General features: G+C 41.2%; 1 protein-coding gene across 3 annotated transcripts in view; it reads right to left on the minus strand.

The window, feature by feature from the left end:
* The window catches only part of ZBTB7C (zinc finger and BTB domain containing 7C), a 231,991-nt gene that overhangs the window by 150,549 nt on the left and 62,849 nt on the right, over nt 1–18,593 (minus strand). For 2 of the 3 annotated variants that reach the window (XM_027868748.1, XM_027868749.1), the window contains exon 1: nt 7,354–7,530. The exons of the other annotated variant lie outside the window; for it this stretch is intronic. The gene's annotated coding sequence lies outside the window, so the exon portion shown is untranslated. Of the gene's footprint in view, nt 1–7,353; nt 7,531–18,593 lie in introns of those variants that run through there. 3 annotated transcript variants of the gene reach the window in all.

Here is an 18,593-nt window from a genome sequence, read left to right on the forward strand (position 1 = left end):
CATATTAGGTACTTTCTGTCTGAAGAACACTGTACTAGGGGTTGAGGGAGACATAACACTGTTAATAGATACAATTGCTGCCTTCAGTGAGCTTACAGTCTCCTTCTTCCTAATCTCTCTATTTCTGTTGAAAGCACCACAATCTTTCCTACCTTTGGGCATTTGAAAGCTGTCATCCATACCTGGGATGTACTCCCTCCTCACCTCTAGCCATACAGAATGTCTATCTTCCTTCAAAATTCTCAAGCACCACCTCCAACAGCAACAGGATCTCTTTGGCAGTTCAGTGAGGCTATGGACCCTTCTCAGAATAATACTCATAAATGAATAAAATAAAATACATAGGATTACAAAGGAAAACCAATTATACTAAAATATAGTCATCAATTTATTTACTTATTTATTTTAAAAGTCAGGCTGAGCCCCTAACCAACAGGATGACTGTACTAACCACTCTCCTTTCCTCCCAGAAACCAGTGCCTTCCCTCTAGAAACTTTTTGTCTGTTGTGCATATTTTGTTTCCCTCCAATAGAAAACAGAGATCCTATTGGAGAGAATGCATAAAACTGCATGTCATGTGAGGCCAGAAGAAGATAAGAATCAAGGAAGCCTTCATGGAGGAAGTAGCATTTGAGGTGCCCATTAAGTGTAAGTAAGATTTTATAGGTAAAGAGGATAAAGAAAGACACTATAGGCTTACACAAAGGCAGTATGAGGGAGAAAATCAGAGATGGGAAAATAGCAATTTGGCTGGAGTGTCAAGTACATGGCTGAAAAGGTAGGGTGGTACCATATTGTGGAAGGTCTTTCAGGGACAAAGGGATTTGAATCTTATTCTGTGGGTAAAGGGGAACCATTAAAGGGTTTTGAGGTGAGAAGTGATGACCAGCCCTATACAAAAGGAAGAGTGATCTATCACTCTTGTTATCAAGGATGGGTTGGAGAAGAGAGAGATTAAAGATAGAAGTCTTAGTTGGGCAGTTACTGCAATAGTCCTGGTCCATGGTAATGAACTACGGTTCATAGAGGAAGAGAAGAATACAAAGTAGGGAATGGATTTGAGAGGTTTTTCTTTTTTTGAGGCAGCAACCAATTGATTCACCCTTCACCTCTTTTACAATGAGAGCAAGGTGTAGTGGAGACGGCTTTTGGAGACAGGTTTGAATCCTGGCCCTACCACCTAAGAAACCTTTTAGAGTCATGTAATTTCTCACTGTCCGAGTTTCCTCATATGTAAAATGAGCTTAATGGACTAAAGTCCATTCCCATAAGCATTTATTAAGCACCTACTATTTGCAAAGTACTAGCCAGGTCCTAGGGATACCGAGACAAGAATTGAAATAACTCCTACCCTGCAGGTGCTTACTTCCTACTGGGGAGATACAACAAGTAAACACACAAGTGTATACTCAACAATTTGAGATGGGGGAAAACACTAAGAACTAGGGGAATTCGTAAGAAATGACTCACAGACAAGAGTTGACCCTTGAATGAAACTAAGGCATCTTAAGAGATAGACGCGAGGAAGGTATGCATTTGACAGGTTTGGAAGGTGTAAGGCTTGGACAAGGGCCCAGAAGTAAAAGATACAATTTCAAATTCAGGAGCAGCAAATAGGATAGTTGGACTTGAACCTAAAATACATCCAGGAAAATAAAATTAATTAAGCCTAGAAAGGAAGATTGAAGCTAGTAAGGCCCCACTCAGCCTTAAATTTTATGATCTTTTAATACCAAAGTTTCAAATATGGGCCAAGTGGTTGTGCCATAGACAATAATAATAATAATAATAATAATAGTAAATTCAAGTGGAGCAGGTTTAAGGGGAATGATAATAAGCTCAGTTTGGGACATACTGAGTTTCAGATGATGGTAGCATATCCTGTTGGAGGTGTCCTGTGGAGCAGGAGCTTTGGAGCTCAGGAGTAAAATCAGGGCTAGAGATCTAGATTTGGGAGCAGCTGTATCAAAGACGATAATTGAAGCATGTTTTCTTCTTTTTATGAACTATAAGAGTGCATTAGGAAAGGGATAAAGAGCAAGACTTCAGAAAAGGGAAAAGGACAGTTAAAAAATTCCATGCCCAATTCTACAACAAAGTGAAATCCATTTTATAATGTAGTTTTAGGAATAAAGCATTCATCTATTGAAGATAAATGCTCCTTTCAATTATTTGTTATACTCTAGTTAAATTAAGTCTACATGATCTTGCAATAGTATTTTTTATCAAGTAGTAACATCCAAGATTCAGGTTTAAATCCTGCCTCAGACATTTATTGGCCATCTGGTGTTGAGCAAGTCACTTAATTTCTCTGTATCTGAGTTTCCTCATCTGTAAAGTGGGGACAATAATACAGCAGGGTTATACTGTAAGGATTTATTATCACTACTATCATTTCCTTTTTCTTTCTTAATATTTTCTCTCACTTGTGCCAAGTCGTGAGAAAGCTAACAAATCATCAAAAAGAAAAAAAAAACTGAAAAGAGAAACACACACATGCACAACTCCATGGAAGTTGGTATGAGACAGGCAGCTTCAGAAAGGAAAAACACAATCTCTGACTAATATGAAGGAGACTCCAAATTGCTTTTGGCAGAAATCTCTCAACCCCAGATTCCCCTCCCTCTATTCATATGTGCAGTTCCCAGCCAAAAGAAAATAAACTGTACAGCCATCTCACTGGCCCAACCTGTACTATTGGGTGACTGAGTGAGGATGGAGCAAACAAACAGTGGTGTACCATTATACACCTGTGTAATTAGTGTAAATACCAACAAAGATCCTGGTGTGGACCACCTTTATCACCATGATCACCTGAATTTTTTAAATCACCTCCTTCTTCCCCCACCCCCCGAATTTAAATGAAGTGTGATAATCTCCTGATCTCAAACATAAGAGAAAAAAATTCTTTCTAATTCTCGTCTGCTGATGGCCCAGGTGAAAGAAAACCCACAAATTCCACTTGATATGACATTCACCTCCCAAGAAAAGATTTATCGGGACACGTTTCTCAAGGAAAAAAAATAAAAGGATGGTTAATTTTAGAGGCAGTTATCTTAAACCTATTATGCTGTTCAAGACAGAAAGAGAATTAAATAGCCCAAATGGCCCTGAATATTTATTGCTGCTGTGCTTGTCTTTTAAAAAATCAGTCCAGCATCATTTTATTTGAACAGATGTAAAGGGCCAACTGAAATAGAGGGAGGCTAGAGCTTCAGGATTTGCCTTATCTTAGCCTCTACTCAAATGGACTGTGGCCATCCAGTCGGTCAGGACCCTCAGGCTGCTGTGGGCCATCAGCTATGAACTGTTCTAAGCAGCCTAGCTCATTGGAAAGGGGACTTGATTGACAATCAGAAGTCCTAGGTTCTTAGTCTAGATTTCAGCAAATTACCTTCTCTCTAATCATTTCTTCCGCTTCCTCCTTCTCCCTCTCTCCCCATCCCCTTCTATAAAATGAATAGATTGTACTACAGGATTGCTATGATCCTTATGGCTCTAAAAGTCAAATGATTCTATGAACTTCTGCCACATTGTCATTACAGCAGATATGGCATGCAATAGGTCACTTTCTTTCTCAGAAACTGTCGATATTATTCTGCTAGTGGAAGTTATTTTGGGGGGGCTCCTTTTCTCTCAAAAATGGCTCGTGAATCCACAGCTTGGCCGGTGACCTCCTTCTTGTTGGCCACTGTTTGAAGACAAAGAAGCTAATAATACAAATAGCGTTCTGTGAAGAGGGGCTGAGAACTTTGCCCAGATACCTGCCCATCCTCTTCTCCCATTCATCCCATAAGTGCCCTCTAGATCTTTGCTCTTCTCCAACTCCACTTTACTCAGGCCACTTCCCTCAGGGGGAATTTCTTCTCTCTCTCCCCAAATTCTAACCATCCTTCAGGGATCACAGATTTAGAGCTATGAGGGAATTTAGATTTCATATAGTCCAACCTCTTCATTTTATAGTTAAGGAAATTTAGGCTTGGGAAGATTAAATGATTTGCCCAAGATCACATAGATAACAAGTGGCAGAGATGATATGCAGCTATCTATCTATCTATATATATATATATATATAGGCAATAGATATAAAATAAGTTGGATTGGATTTTTTTCTTTAAAATTAACTTTATCATTGAAACGCCAATTAAAATAATCTCTTAAATTCATCTAGACTGTAAATTTTTTTTCCCTCAAGAGATTTGTATTTATCATCTGGGTGAGATAGCTATTTTTAGCCTCATATTACAGATGAGAACGCTTAGGTACAAGGGAGGTGAAAAGGGGGGAGGGGGGTAATTCAATGATCTGTATGGTACTTCCCAGTTCTGAAACAGGCTATTTATGAAATTAGTCAATTTCACCATGAGCTTATTAGTGGTGCCAATGGTTCCATCTCTAGTAGCCATCTATATAGCTGTATATAGTGTGGTAGAAAGAGCACAGGACCGGAAAACTCAAATCCTAGTTTCTAGATCTGCTTTAACCACTGACTTGCTGTTGTGATCTCAAGCAGTCACTTTAACCCTTTGTACCTAATCTTTCTCATCTTTAATATGGGGCTAAAAATAGTGATCTCACCCAGCTGATACAAAATCTGAGGGAAAAAAATTACTTAAATTCTAGATAAATTCAAGAGATTTTAATTGGCATTTCAATGATATAAAGTTAATTTTAAAGAAAAAATCCAATTCAACTTATTTTACATCTATTGCCATTGGAATAAATCAATCTCAACACATAACAGGTTCATAACAACTTGAGTCCCCTTCAACAATCTTTGTTCATCCCTAGCCTATACATTTTCCCTCTCATCCAGAACATGTAGAGTGAACTGTTCTTCAAAGATTCGTCTTTGAACTGTTTCATAAAGGTCCTTCCAGCTTTCTTTATATTCCTCAGATTTATCAACTTTAATTTTATTACAAAATTTCATTATATTAACCTAGCACAATTTGCCCAGTCATTCTCTAGACATTTATGTTGCTTCTAGGTTTTTGCAATTGCAAATAATGCTGCTATAAATATTTTAATAGATAGTTCCTTTTTACTCCTTTTTGATATTTAAGAGCATGTTCTCAGTACTGAGATTACTGAGTCAAAGTATGATTATTTTTGGTATTTTCTGCAAATTGTAATGGATTATTATGTATCCACTTTATTGTGTGTGTGTGTGTGTGTGTGTGTGTGTGTTTTCTCAAAGTTATATCAGTTGAAGAGATTTACCCCAGGAAAGACTGGGGAAAGCAGATGCTAGGTGCTTTTCTTAGGCATTTTTCCTAGCTTAGGCCCTTGGAAGGAGCAGAGAGAGAGTCAGGGAGGGAGGACAAGTACACTACATCTGGATTCCTTTCTTGGCCACACCCAATGAGGTGAGTTTAGTGGGGTCCACCAAGCCCTTTGGAGAATTTAAGTTTTGCCATTTAGTTGGGTGAAAGTTTCATAAGGAGTTGAAGTTGGGGAGGTGGAGGTGGTGGGAGAAACTCGAACTTGGCATTCTTCCCTCTGTCTGCTTCCACAAACGACTCCGACATTTTACGAAGAGAGGAAAGAATCGGATTATTCCTGCCGATTCATTATCATTTAAAAAATACTGAACGTAGAGGGGTTCTAACAGTTCACTGATTAGCCAATCAGTCAAATATAAATGGATTGAACACATCCTATCTCGAAAAGGCCTTTTCTGTATAGTAGGTGTTAGAAAAGCAGAATCCCCCCCCCCCCCAAACCCCCATCCAAGCACAGGAGTTTACAACTTAGACTAGGGCACAGAAACACTTTTCACGAAATAAGGGAAGCATGCTTTCCAAGCAACTTCGTCAACAAGTGCAAAGGAACAGGGAGCAGACCGAGTGCAGGACTCGCTCTGTGAGGCAAGGGAGGGGACCTGGAGCCAAGATCCTGGTTCATTTCCTGCTCTTTGCAAGGGCTACGGCTCAGACCCAGAAATAGCATTCTGCTTTCCCCGCAGATTTCAGCCCTCAAGGAATTTCGGATTTACTCCACTCAAACTTTAGGGAAACAGAGTATGCATTTCAGCCTGGTCTACGGATGGAGTGAACACCCAGTTAACCTAGCCAGAGGCATCCCAAGGCCGGCATCTCAAGTACTCCAGCCGAGTCAACCTATTCCTACAGCCAAGGACAAAGTCTTTAGACAGTCACAACTGCATAGCTCTCCACACACCCAAACCACAGCAGTGAGAAGATAGAAATCTGCATGGCATCTTCGGGAACGCGACCCTCTGTCTGGTCTGTCTCCCCCCTCTCACAAAGAGGGGGAGCCCATTCGGCTTCCCCCCTCCCCCCAGCAGAGTCCAGGGTCACCCGGGATAGAGCAAGCAAGGCGAACCTCCTAGCTCCACATCCTTGCCTAAACTCCAGAGAGAACACAGTGGAGATAGAGATTGCAGCGTCTGCCTTCCCTTTCCCTTGCTAATTTGTAGCACAGCTTTGGGGGCTGCTGAAGGACCTGGGTGGCTTTCCCCGCAACCTGTAGAGTACAGCAGCAACCAACGACGCCCTTCCTCGCAGTCGCCGAACTGAGGCTCGCGTGAAACCCGCAGAACCTTTTAAATAAAGCTTTCAGTGCCCCTTCCACCCCACCCCCCACCCCCAGCCCCGACTCAGATTTGGCAAGGATTGGTTACGGCTGTAGCTGGTTAAAGTTTAGAATCTAGTAATGAATGGAGGTGGAAAGAGGACTTAAACTAACCACCTACATGCATTAATTAACCTATTTCTTTTAATCACCTAAAAGACTTCCAGGCAGTTTCACCACTCCCCCCAACACCTGCTCCCCCCCCATAGGATGATAGAGCCTGTCTCTGGAAGGAGTGAATGTGAGAGATCCTACTGGTTTGGGGTTCCTCCCCCCAATTCACTGTTGACTTCAACCTGCCTTGTTTGGAGGGAGGAGGTGGCGAGGGGTAAATTGGAGTGGACACGTTTTGTATGATCCGCCAAGGGATTTCAAATCCCCAGTTTTGCAGGTTGGGCAATAAAGGGAACAGTGGCGGGGATAGGATCCGATACGAATTCGTGCTAACCCACCCTAGCGAGCTATGTGTGACAATGCTGAAAGAAGACAGACTCCGCCGTCCCGACCTCCCTTACCCACTTCGCCCCACTCTTACCCCCCCCCCCCCAACCAAGAGAAAAGGATCACTTTATGAAAAGAAAACGCCTGCTCTACCCAGGCGCTATGAAATCCGGCCCTGCACCACCAGCAGAAACTTTCACAAACAAACCGTTTTCCTTTCCTCTTTACGCTCTCCCCCATCGGTTCCCCTTTCCTGACTCCCTCCTCTTAATCCTCAATAGAGATCGGGAGAAAAGATTCCGATGCTAACCCACCTTGCTGTCCCTTCGGTCTCCTTTCTCCAGCCCGGCTCCTATCATAAAAGCCACCAGTGTCGCTTTATAGGAATTAAAGTGAAAAGTAGCTCATGGGTGCCTGCAGCCGACAGGAGGTTGTCATTGATTTGTGTGAAGCAAGCTAAGCCATTCCAGGAGTGGTTCTGAGAATGCACTCCCACCCCTCCCTCTAAACCAAAAGTATTTGGCAGTCAGCCGCTTGCGTCCACCTGTACTATTAAGCTCTGAGCACCAAGTGGGACAAGTACCAATTTTACCAGTAGCTTTTCATGCTTCACTTTATAACAGGCAAATTAAATTCCTTTGAAAGAGAATGGCAGAAAAGAAAGCAGTGTTAGGGTTGTTGTTTTTTCTCCTCCCTTTTCCCCTGGGTGTCTCTCTCTCTCCTCCAACATATCATAAAATGCCTTATACCATTTATCAGGAATCGCGGGTGGCTTTTTTTTTTATTATTGTTTTATTCACTTGTATGTATCTTTCACTTTTAAAAGGCAATTTTATTTCCATTTGCCTGAAACTTGAGTCCAATAAAATTACTAGAATTATGTTTTCTCCTTAAACGACCTGGGCATAACTTAACCAATTAAACGCAGCCCAGTTCTTACTCACAAGGCAAAAGGAGGGGAACGCGGGAGGGAAGCACAGTAACTATAGCTTTCTTCCAACAACAGTCCAGGTGGAGGATTAGGAACATCCCCAGGTGGGGTTATAAGGTGCAAGCCTGACTGCCTCAGAAACTCCATGGATGCACAGTTACCCCTGAAAACTTTTCTTTTTAGGCCATGACACTAAAATGGGATTTGGAAACACCTAAAAGAGAACAGAATGGCCTGAACTCTGAACAGGCACTGTGACCTCAATGAGAGTAAATCCACCTCTAAGGGCACCTCCGGTTTTATATCCAAAATGAAAAAAAAATCTTTGCACCCCACCTCAGTGTCAGTCTTTTCTCTGCCCCTCCCTCCAATTTCCCTATTTATTATCAGTAGTACCACCATCCTCCAGTCACCCAAGCTCAACATTTCGGTGATCTTTTGCTCCTCCCTCTATATTAACTCCCTCCTCCTTACTTCACTCCGTCCTCCTTCCCTCCCTACACAGAAATACAACTAGGTGCCAAGGCCTGAGAATTCAACCTAATCCCTGCTGCCCTCATCCCCCAGAGCACTCTGTTTATACCTCTCGTATTCAATAGTTATATTCCTATTTGTACCATAGAATGTAAGCATACATGAGGACTAGCAAACCTTTGTATACTCACTGCCTGGCTCATGAATTTGAATGCTCAAATGCTTGTTGAATCTGTAGAATGGGCCAAATCACTCACCAGGGGGGTGGATGTGGATCCAGCACCCAAAACCCAGGGACTGGCATTTCAACAGACATAGCCTTTACCACTGCTTTGACACATATAGCAAGTCAGGGAGACCACTTGAGATACTGGATATACAGCTTCTTATTTTTTAGATGTTCTGAGCTGGGCAGGAAAGCTCTAATCATATAAGTCAAGTCCCAACAGAAATGGGAACTTTCAGAGCTGGGGTGGTTGTGCCCAAGGAAAAGGGTGGGGATACACTTACTCACAGGGGCTTGCTTAACTGGTGCTATGGCAAGGTAAGCAGATGACCCTTCCAGTTTGGCACTTGAACAATGCCTCCTGCTCTACGAAGCTTTCTTCTCTGATCCCCCAAGCCATAATTCAGTTTAATTCAACAAGCATTTACCTCAATCAGCATTTTGACCTCTCTTATTCAGTTATATGTTGTTTCGCTTTATCTATGCCTGTGTCCAAGTGCATGTTTCTGGGAGCATTCAGCAAATGAGCCTGTCAGCTTTTAAGTTTTCTCAAAGTCAGATGCAAATAAAAAAATACACACACATATATATAGTAGATATATGTATGTATATATGTGTATATATGTGTGTATGTATATAGATAGATATAATTAAAAGGAAATGGCATAAGGCCAAGGACAAAACTAGCAAGCTCTAAGTATAGAGGGAGTAAGCGGCCACCTTTGTGGTGGTTTATAAATGGTCTCCAGAAGGCTTCCCTGCCCAGAAATTCCTCATCTACCCAAAAAGGAATAGTGGAAAGAAGCTCCATTATTGGACTTGGAAAACCTGGGTTCTTATCCTGGGGGCTTTTCTACTGTGTGACCTTGAGCAATCACTTCACCTTGCTGGGCCTTAATTCCTTAATTTATAAAATGCAGTTCTTAACCTTTCTGTGTGCCCTGGTCCCCTTCTCAGAATAAATTTTTTAAAATGCATAAAATAAAATATATAGGATTACAAAGGAAACATATATACAATACATTTATAATTACATACAATTATATGTGATTACAATATATAATAAATATATTGAAATGGTTATCAAAATACATTTCTTTTTTAAAACAAGCTCACAGATCCCAGGTGAAGAACCCCTGTTAGTCTATCAATAAATGCTTATTAAGTGCCTACTGTGGTCCAGGCACTGTGCTAAGTACTGGGAATGCAAAGAAAGGCACAAGATCGTTGATGCCCTTGAGGAGCTCACAGACTAAGGAGGGAAACAACATGCAATAACTATGTACAAACAAGCTATACACAAGACGAATTGGAAATAATTATAGAGGGAAGACACTAGTATTGGGGTGGAGGGTGTCAGGAAAGGTTTCCTGTAGGTGGTCCCTTCCAACTCTGACATTTGATGATTCTTCACTTTCAGGAGCCACAGTACCGGCCTCCAGGTCTCCTCCCTAACCCTGCAGAGTGAATCCTGCACTCAGTCTGCTCCTTGAACCTTTACAGTTATTGGAGAGAATTCTTCCCTTATTTTGTGACAAGTGTTCTTATGCCCAGTCTGAATTGTAAACTCCCGAATTTGTTGGGGAGTCTGACTTCTTTTAAGCATTAGTAATTCATTCCTTTGTGTTAAGCAGTGCCCCTTTTCTCTATTCCTATTTATGCCTCCTGGCAGGTGAGTTATTAACATCTTATTAGGAATTAGTTCATTAGGAATTTTCCTCTTCAGTTATTGTGGCCTGAGCAGTAGAAGGCTTTGTGTATCTGAAACAAATTCCCACTTACAGGTCCCATGCAAAATCACTCACTGAAAACCCAATTATATTTTCCCTGTTATCCCACCCACAGCCCAATAGCAATCAAAGCTCCCCACAGACTCCCCAAAATCAATCACCTCAATCAATCAAATGAGATAACATTTCTAAAGTACTTATATGAGTGTCTGGCACTTAGTAGGTGCCATATAAATAGTTATTCCCTTCCCCAATGGACCAACCAACAACTCTTTACGGAGTATTTCCTAAGCCTCCCACCCTGTGCTAGCTACCGTGGATGATGCAAAGAAGTATCAGGCATGGTCCCCGACCTCAAAGAGCTAGCAATCTAGTCGGGGAGACAAACTCATAAAATAACCGATGAACTAGGTTTCGTCTTCACTCCTCTGGGCCTCAGTTTCCTCATTTATCAAATCAGTGGGGAGGGTAGATTAAATGTTCTCAAAGGTCCCTTCCAACTTCAAATCCTACAATCCTAAGGCATTCGTATAGGAATCAGTATTATAAACTGATATAATTAAGTGGTACATTGTGCCATGTGTACAATTAAAAAAATAGGGCAGTATATAATTAGGCAGTAATTGTGGGGCACAGACAATAAGTGAGAAAGGAATTAGATTCTAGTGGGCTGATATTGTCAAGGAAAGCTTCACTGAGGAAGCGGAGGAAGAGCTGGGTCTTCTAGGATGGGAGAATTTGAATATCAAAGACAGAATGAGGGGAATGGAAATTCATGCTGAGGATAAGAGTATGAATAAAGGCCTTGGAGGAAGAGAGAGGAAGTGGGACAACTAGGCTGGAGCAGAGGGTGTGTTGGGTGTAGTGGGAAATCAGGTTGGATAGTTAGGGTGGGGCCAGATTATGGATTCAATAGCAACTGGGAGCTTCCAACTGAAAGGAGTAAGCCTTGGGAAAATGGGTGATATTTTAGAGGGGAGGATGGCTTGAAGATTATCTTTCAAAATAACTGGAAGTTGGCAATGCAGAGGGGCTTGGGGAGACAGCAAGAAAGGGAAAAGTTATATTAGACTTGCCTCTTGGCTGGATCCTTCCAGTAGGGAGGTAGAGCCCCTCCTTTTTGTGTCTCTAGTCCCTGTGTTTGTAAAGGAGTGTCTGGTTAAGTCAGTAAGCTGTGCCAGTCTAAATCATATCTTAGGGCCCCAGATAACCAGCAAGGAAAGTTTGGAGGCTCTCCAGCCAACACCAGCTCAGTCCTGCAGTGGACAGTAAATGTCACTCCCTCCCCCTTAATCACTATTTGCCCGGCTTCTGACACTCCCTTTTGAAATTTCCCTGGGCAGAAAGTGGAGAGCCCCACCCTATATCCCTCCCCACTCCTCACTTCCCCTCCTTTTTCTCTCCCCCTGCATCTGGTGCCTGCAAGCTTCTGGGTGGGGGGGGGGGGGGGGGGGGGGCTAATTGTCTGAGAAAATAGAAACAAAAAGGAGTCCAGTGGAAAGAAAGCTGGTGAGGAAAGGTTGAGAAGGGAAGGGGTGAGGGTGAAGTGGATTATTACGTGAGAGCCTTGGGAGGAATATCTGAGCCTCTGAAAACTACACAGATACGTCGTGCTATGTGGTTTCTTCTTATTCCTCTGTTCCTTCCCCAGGTCCCCACAAAAGTTCTTGTTTCCCTGCTCACAGGAGGAAAGCCTCAGCCCATGAAAGTATGTTTGAATTTTAAAAGTTTTTCCTTTTGCATATCAGGATTGAGGGCTCAGTAAACGTTATTTATCCTAATGAGTATAAATGCATTGTTAATAATTAGGCTTGAGAATGAAAGGCCTACACAGTACATTGCATCAAACTCCTAATATGCTCACCTGGAACAGTAGGGAGTTTGGTTTTTAACCACAATATATGAATAAATGGATACGTCAGGGATAAAAAAAAAAGAATACAACTTGCACTCATTTATCTATACACAACATAAAGAAGAAGTTCATAAAAAAAGCTGTTGGGGGGGCAGCCCTAGATCTGGAGTAGGAGGATCTGGGTTCAAATGAAGTCTCTGACACAACCAGTGTGAGCAATTTTGAGTATATTCCTTAACCTCTCTGGGCCCGAGTTTCTTAAAATGAGAAGGTTGGCAGGGCAGCTGTGTGGCACAGTGGATAGAGGGAGGGTCTTGGAGTCAGGAAGATTCATTTTCCTAAGCCCAAATCTGGCCTCAGATACTTACTAGTTGTGTGACCCTGGGCAAGTCATTTAACCCTGTCTGTCTCAGTTTGCTTATCTGTAAAATGAGCTGGCAAACCACCCATGTAGCACTTTCCTCACGGGATCACCGAAAAATTCAAATGAAATAATGTATATAAAGTATATGTAAGGTGTTTTGCAACCCTTGAAACTCTACATCAATGTTAGCTCTTATTATGAACTGAGGCAGCAAAATATGACAGAAATGGTACCAGTAAAGAGTAGGACTAATTGTCTTGTTCATAAGTGTCCTGGGCCTGAGGCAATGAGAAGGCTCCGATCACTTGGTAGAGGTAGAGCTGAAAGGGACCTCAAGTCATTGGGTCCAACACCCTCATTTGATGAGTAATGAAACTAAGACCCAGAGGGGATAAGGGACCTGTATAAAATTATATGGGTAGTAGGGAACAGAACTGGAATTTCAATCTGGGTTCTCGGACTCCAAATCCAAAGCTCTCTCTACTTCATCTAAAGAATGCTCCATTTTACTCACTACTAGGGTTGCCTGGATCATCTTTATTCCCACGAAGGCCACAAAATCTATGGGGTTGTTGGTGAAATATCTTTGCTGGTACCACATCAGGCCTAGAAGAGCAGACCCTGCCAGATGATATCCAGGAGACAGTTGACAATAAAGATCTGGTCTTGGAGAATATGAATGTGTCTTTTTCATTGACATGATTGTTGAAGCCATGTGAATGAATGAAGTTGCCAAGGGAGAGAATGTAGAAAGAAAAGAGAAAGCTAATAGTGGCAGAGACCCTGAGGGAGAGCCCTTATTTAGATTTCATGAAGAGGAAACAAGAATCCCAAAGACCTACAAAATAGCAAAATAATAAATGTTGGAGAAGATGTGGGAAAATTGGAACATTAATACGTTGTTGGTGGAGTTGTGAACTGATCCAACCATTTTGGAGAATAATTTGGAACTGTGCCTAAAATACAAAAATGTACATACTCTGATCCAGCAATAGCACTTCTAGTTCTGTATCACAAAGAGATCATAAAAATGGGAAAAGGACCCATATGTACAAAAAATATTTATAGCAGCTCTTTTTTGCAGTGGCAAAGAATTGGAAATTAAGAGGATGCCCATCAATTGGGGAATGTCTGAACAAGTTGTGGTATATGAATGTAATGGAATACTATTGTGCTGTAAGAAATGATGAGCAAGCAGACTTCAGAAAAACCTGGAAAGACTTTATGGATTGATGCTGAGTGAACTGAGCAGAAAGGGGAGAACGCTGTACACAGTAACAGCCATGTTTGGTGATGACTAACTTGGATAGACTTAGTCCTTCTCAGCAATGCAAGGATCTAAGACATCTCCAAAAGTCTCATGATGGAAAATGCTATCCACATCTAGAGAAAGAACTATGGAGTTTGAATAAAGATTGAAGTATACTATTTTTTCCTTCTGTTTTGTTTTGTTTCTTTTTTTTTCGTGGGTCCTCCTATTGGCTCTAATTCTTCTTTACAACATGACTAATGTGAAAATATGTTTAATAAGAATGTAACTGTAGAGCCTGTATCAGATTGCACACTGTTTTGGGGAGGGAGGTGGGGAGGCAAGGGGAGAAAGTATAAAACTCAAAAGCTTATGGAAGTGAGTATTGAAAACTAAAAATAAATTAATAAAAAAAGAACATTGTACACAACAATAGCAATATTGTAAGGATGATCAACTGTGAAAGACTTAATTACTCTGATCAAGACAATGATCCAAGGTAATTACAAAGAACCAATAATGAAAAATGATATCTACCTCCAGAGAGAGAACTGATGAACTCTGAATGCAGATAGAAGCACACTTTTTTAAACTTTCTTTATTTTTATTGTATTATTTTGTTTGCATTTTCTTTTGCAACATGGTTGGAAATAGGTTTTGTATCACTTCATATGTATAATCAATATCAAAATTTTCACCATCTCAAGGAAGGAGAAGGCATGGGAAGAAGGGAGAAAATTTGGAACTCAAGATTTTAAAAATTATTGTTAAAATAGTTTTATGTATAATTTTGAATTATTTAACAGAGTAAATTTTTAAAAATTAAAAAAAAATCCCAAAGATCTTTGAGCAGGCATGATAGGGTAGGTAGCAGTCAGATTATAAGTGAGTGAAGTACTAGCACTATATGCAGACTATTCTTCTGAGAAGTTTTGAGGTAAAGACAGGGAATGAGAAAGATGGGACAGTAGTTTAAGTGAATAATAGAGTCAAGAAGCTTATATTCTATTAGGACACAGAAGATTTAAACATGTAGGCAACAGGACATGGATACAGTTTTTTGTTTTTGTTGTTTTTTTAAAGGGAGAGATTGGAGATGCAAGAAGGGAGGGAAGAGAGAACTCCTACAGGAGATGGCAAGAGATGGAATCTAGGGAACAATTTAACCTTGGAAATGAGGAGCTGCTTTTCTTTCTGAGTCAGAAGGAGAAAAAGATTGTGAAAATAACTAGGAAAGTCTCAGACGGAGAGGAAGAGAATTGAGGAATCTCCCAGTGGAGAGCCTTGACCTCAAGAAAGTAGGAGGTAAAATCTGAGAGATAGGTGGGGTGGGGTAGATTAGGCTTAAAGGGGAATAGAAAAGGTTTGGGGCAGTGGTCAGGGGAACTATGACATGAAATCACCTCCAAAGGGATGGCAGGACTAGCTGATTATCTAAGGTCCCTTCCTGCTCTAAGATTCCATGTCACACATTGGGTCTTCTTGCTTAGTTTTCAGACTTTGGAGATCATCAATGTCCCCATATCAGAAAGGAACCTTGTATGTGATGAATTTTGTAAAAGCTTTCAGGGGTTTTTTGTTGTTGTTGTCGTTGTTTTGTTTGTTACCACAGCTCACTTTTTAGAAAAGAAAATCTCATGAGCTCTATGTGGCATTTCCCAGATAACAGTGAGGTTCCATAATATTGCTGAACAGCTGCTAGCAGCCACTGCTGGTGTCTGTTAAGGGGCATCCTGAATACATGTACCTCATAAAGAAGCAATAACAATCATCCTGACAAATGTACTTTTGATAGAGCTACAAAAGTAAATGTAGAAATGGAGGGTTCCTAAAATAGAGACTCTGTTATTGTCTCAGCTACCAGTTGGTCACTGGAATGGATCAGGTAGAAATCACTTCAGAAGAGGGAGGGAATAAGCACTTATATAGCACCTACTGTGTACCAGGCATTATGTAAAACACTTTACAAATACTACTTTATTTGATACCCTGTGAGGCAGGTGCTGTTATTATCGCCATTTTGCAGCTGAGAAAACCAAGGCAAACAATTTCTGTGACTTGCCCAGGATCACACATCTAGTAAGTGTCTGAGGTCAAATTTGAATTCAGGTCTTCCTGACTCTAGGTCCAGTTCTCCATCCACTGCGCCACCTAGCTACCTAAGAAGGCATTTGAATACAGTAAAAAGGAAGAGACTGGAGAACAATGAATGATGAGCCAGGAAACTGCAACAATAGGTAAAGTGGGGTATTATTTAAGGTGAAGAGGAAAGCATTCAGGATCTAGAGTCCAAGGACCCAAGCTAACATTCCAGTTTTGCTCCTTATTATTTCTAGACATTATATCACCAGGAGGGTCCCATCCCAATAATACTTTATTGAAATGTACTTGGCTCCCACAGCCCATACTATAATACTGACAACTGAATCTACTTGAATTTAAAAATCTGTATAGTATTTTTAACATTTGAAAGCCCTTCCACATCAAATATCTCATTAGATCCTCTCATCAACCTAAATGGGGTAGGGCAGTGATTATTATTCCCATTTTATAGATGAGAAAACTGAGGCTCAGAAGAGACAAGTTTACTATGCTCAGTGAGCGAATGGAGCAAAGATACTAGTGATTCTGTGAGCTGGGGACCTCACTTTGTGTAATCAAATAGCTCTGTAAATTTGATATAGGGAGCAAACTTCATGGAAATCCATTTATAGTGATAGAAGAAATAAATGCCCATTAAAACATATTAACCGATCTTTCAAGATGGCAGCTGAAGTTACAAGTTAGACTTAATATGGCAACTATATCTAGCCTGGTTACTTTGCATACTTCTAGACATAAAAATATACTCAGGAAACATTCTACTATATGAATCTATAGACTAAACTGAGATCAGTGCTTATTGGTGGCTGCCAATACCAGGTTTATTGAACCACTCAGGATGTTTACACAGTTCCCTCCAGTCCCAAACAAACACATCTAGACAAGAAAAGCCCTACTACAGAGCTTAGCTCTCCCAGTGACATGGAAAGATTCGACCTCTCTCTTTGGAACCACAACCCCATGGGGCTGAACTAGGAAAAAACACAACCCAAACATCATCCCCCAAATGATAGGAATATCCTTAGTGTTTTCCCTCTCAGAGACACAATTCTTCAATGTCTTTTACTGGGTGGAGATGGGGCCAGGTTTCCATAAACAAGATATTGCCATTGTCTTGACATAACCAGGATGGATGGGAAGGGCTGCCTCCCCATAGCTTAGCCCACCAAGTTCAGGTCATAGCTCTTGCCTATGGAAAGGCAGCTGTTTCAGGTTTCATAGTCAATTTAGGTGTGAGAATCTCCTCTGTCTGGGTTTCATTCTACTGCAGAGGCAACAGCTTAAGTGTCTTGTCACCTATGGTAACAATCATTCATCTGTTCTATAGCATAATAAATTCATCAAAATTAATATTACAAAAGGTGTGTCTATTTGGGAAATTTTATTAGATGCCATTTGGTTCTAAAGGGGTAAAGTCATCCATACATTGAAGTTTGTTGGTTTTTTTTTTATTCAATTTTACTTCCAGTTCCAAATTCTCTCCTTTCCCCTCCCTAATCCATTTAGAAGTCAAGAAAAACAAATTCCTACACATACATTGAAGATGAGGTTTATTTTTATATCAGTCCACTCCTTTCAAAGTTACTGTGGAAGAAAAGTCAGACAGACAAATACCAAATTCAGAGTCGGGGGTCAAGGAAAGGATTCTACTTCCTGTGGTCAATAATACCTGACCAAATGACATGGGCTTGCCATGTTCTAGAAGAGGAAACTGTGAGGAGAGGCTGAAGGTCACTGTGGGGCTTAGAGAAGTGAGCACACCTGCCATCGACTTCTCAGATGTGCCTTTGTGAGACAAGTGATAGCTTGTTAGCAACCTTGAGATCCTAAGGGAAGGTTCTGGGTAAGTACAAAGTGCTATTATTTTTTTTCCTTGGGGAGGGGGGGAAGAAGGGAAAATACCACCCCCCCCAATACATGGCTGATAGGTCCCACATGACTAGGCAGCAGAAGTGCACAGCTCAGCACTTGGCTGACTCTAGCTCAGCTTGGGTGTTGTAGGCAGAGGGGGAACCCAGCCCTCTACATTTAGCCCAAGGGCCCCAGACCTTTCTAGGGCCTCTCCCTCCTTTTCAATTATATAGGTCTGACATAGTCAAGTAACAACAGCACTATGCCTTGAGAGAAAGGTCTAGCAGCTAAATACTTCAAGACAGCCTAGTTGGGATACTGCGGCAAAAAAAAAAAAAAAAAAAAAATCCTGCCTCAAGACGTTCACTTCCCACCTCATCCTCTCCTACCTCAAACTAACCTAAGATGAGGAAGAGGGTACTATAGCTGCCACTGTTGGCATAGTCCTGGGAAAAGGTGAGATGCAATGCCTGCACAGTATGATGGCTCTGACCCACTGGGAGTTAAGTAATAGAAAAAAGTGATGGGGAACAAAAGCTTAGCTTAATTCCTCATATTTGTATGATGAATGAGAGCTAGTGGATAGAGGGAGCATCCTGGAATCAGAAAGACTCATCCTCCCGAGTTCAAATTCAGCCTCAGACACTTACTAGCTGTATGACCCTGGGCAAGTTTCTTAACCCTGTTTGTCTCAGTTTCCTCATCTGTAAAATGAGCTGGAGAAGGAAATGGAAAACCATTCTAGTATTTTTGCCAAGAAAACCCTAAACG

The sequence above is a fragment of the Vombatus ursinus genome, unplaced genomic scaffold (genome assembly GCF_900497805.2).
Source record: "Vombatus ursinus unplaced genomic scaffold, bare-nosed wombat genome assembly UNPS02014791.1, whole genome shotgun sequence".
NCBI classification, from domain to species: Eukaryota; Metazoa; Chordata; class Mammalia; order Diprotodontia; family Vombatidae; genus Vombatus; species Vombatus ursinus.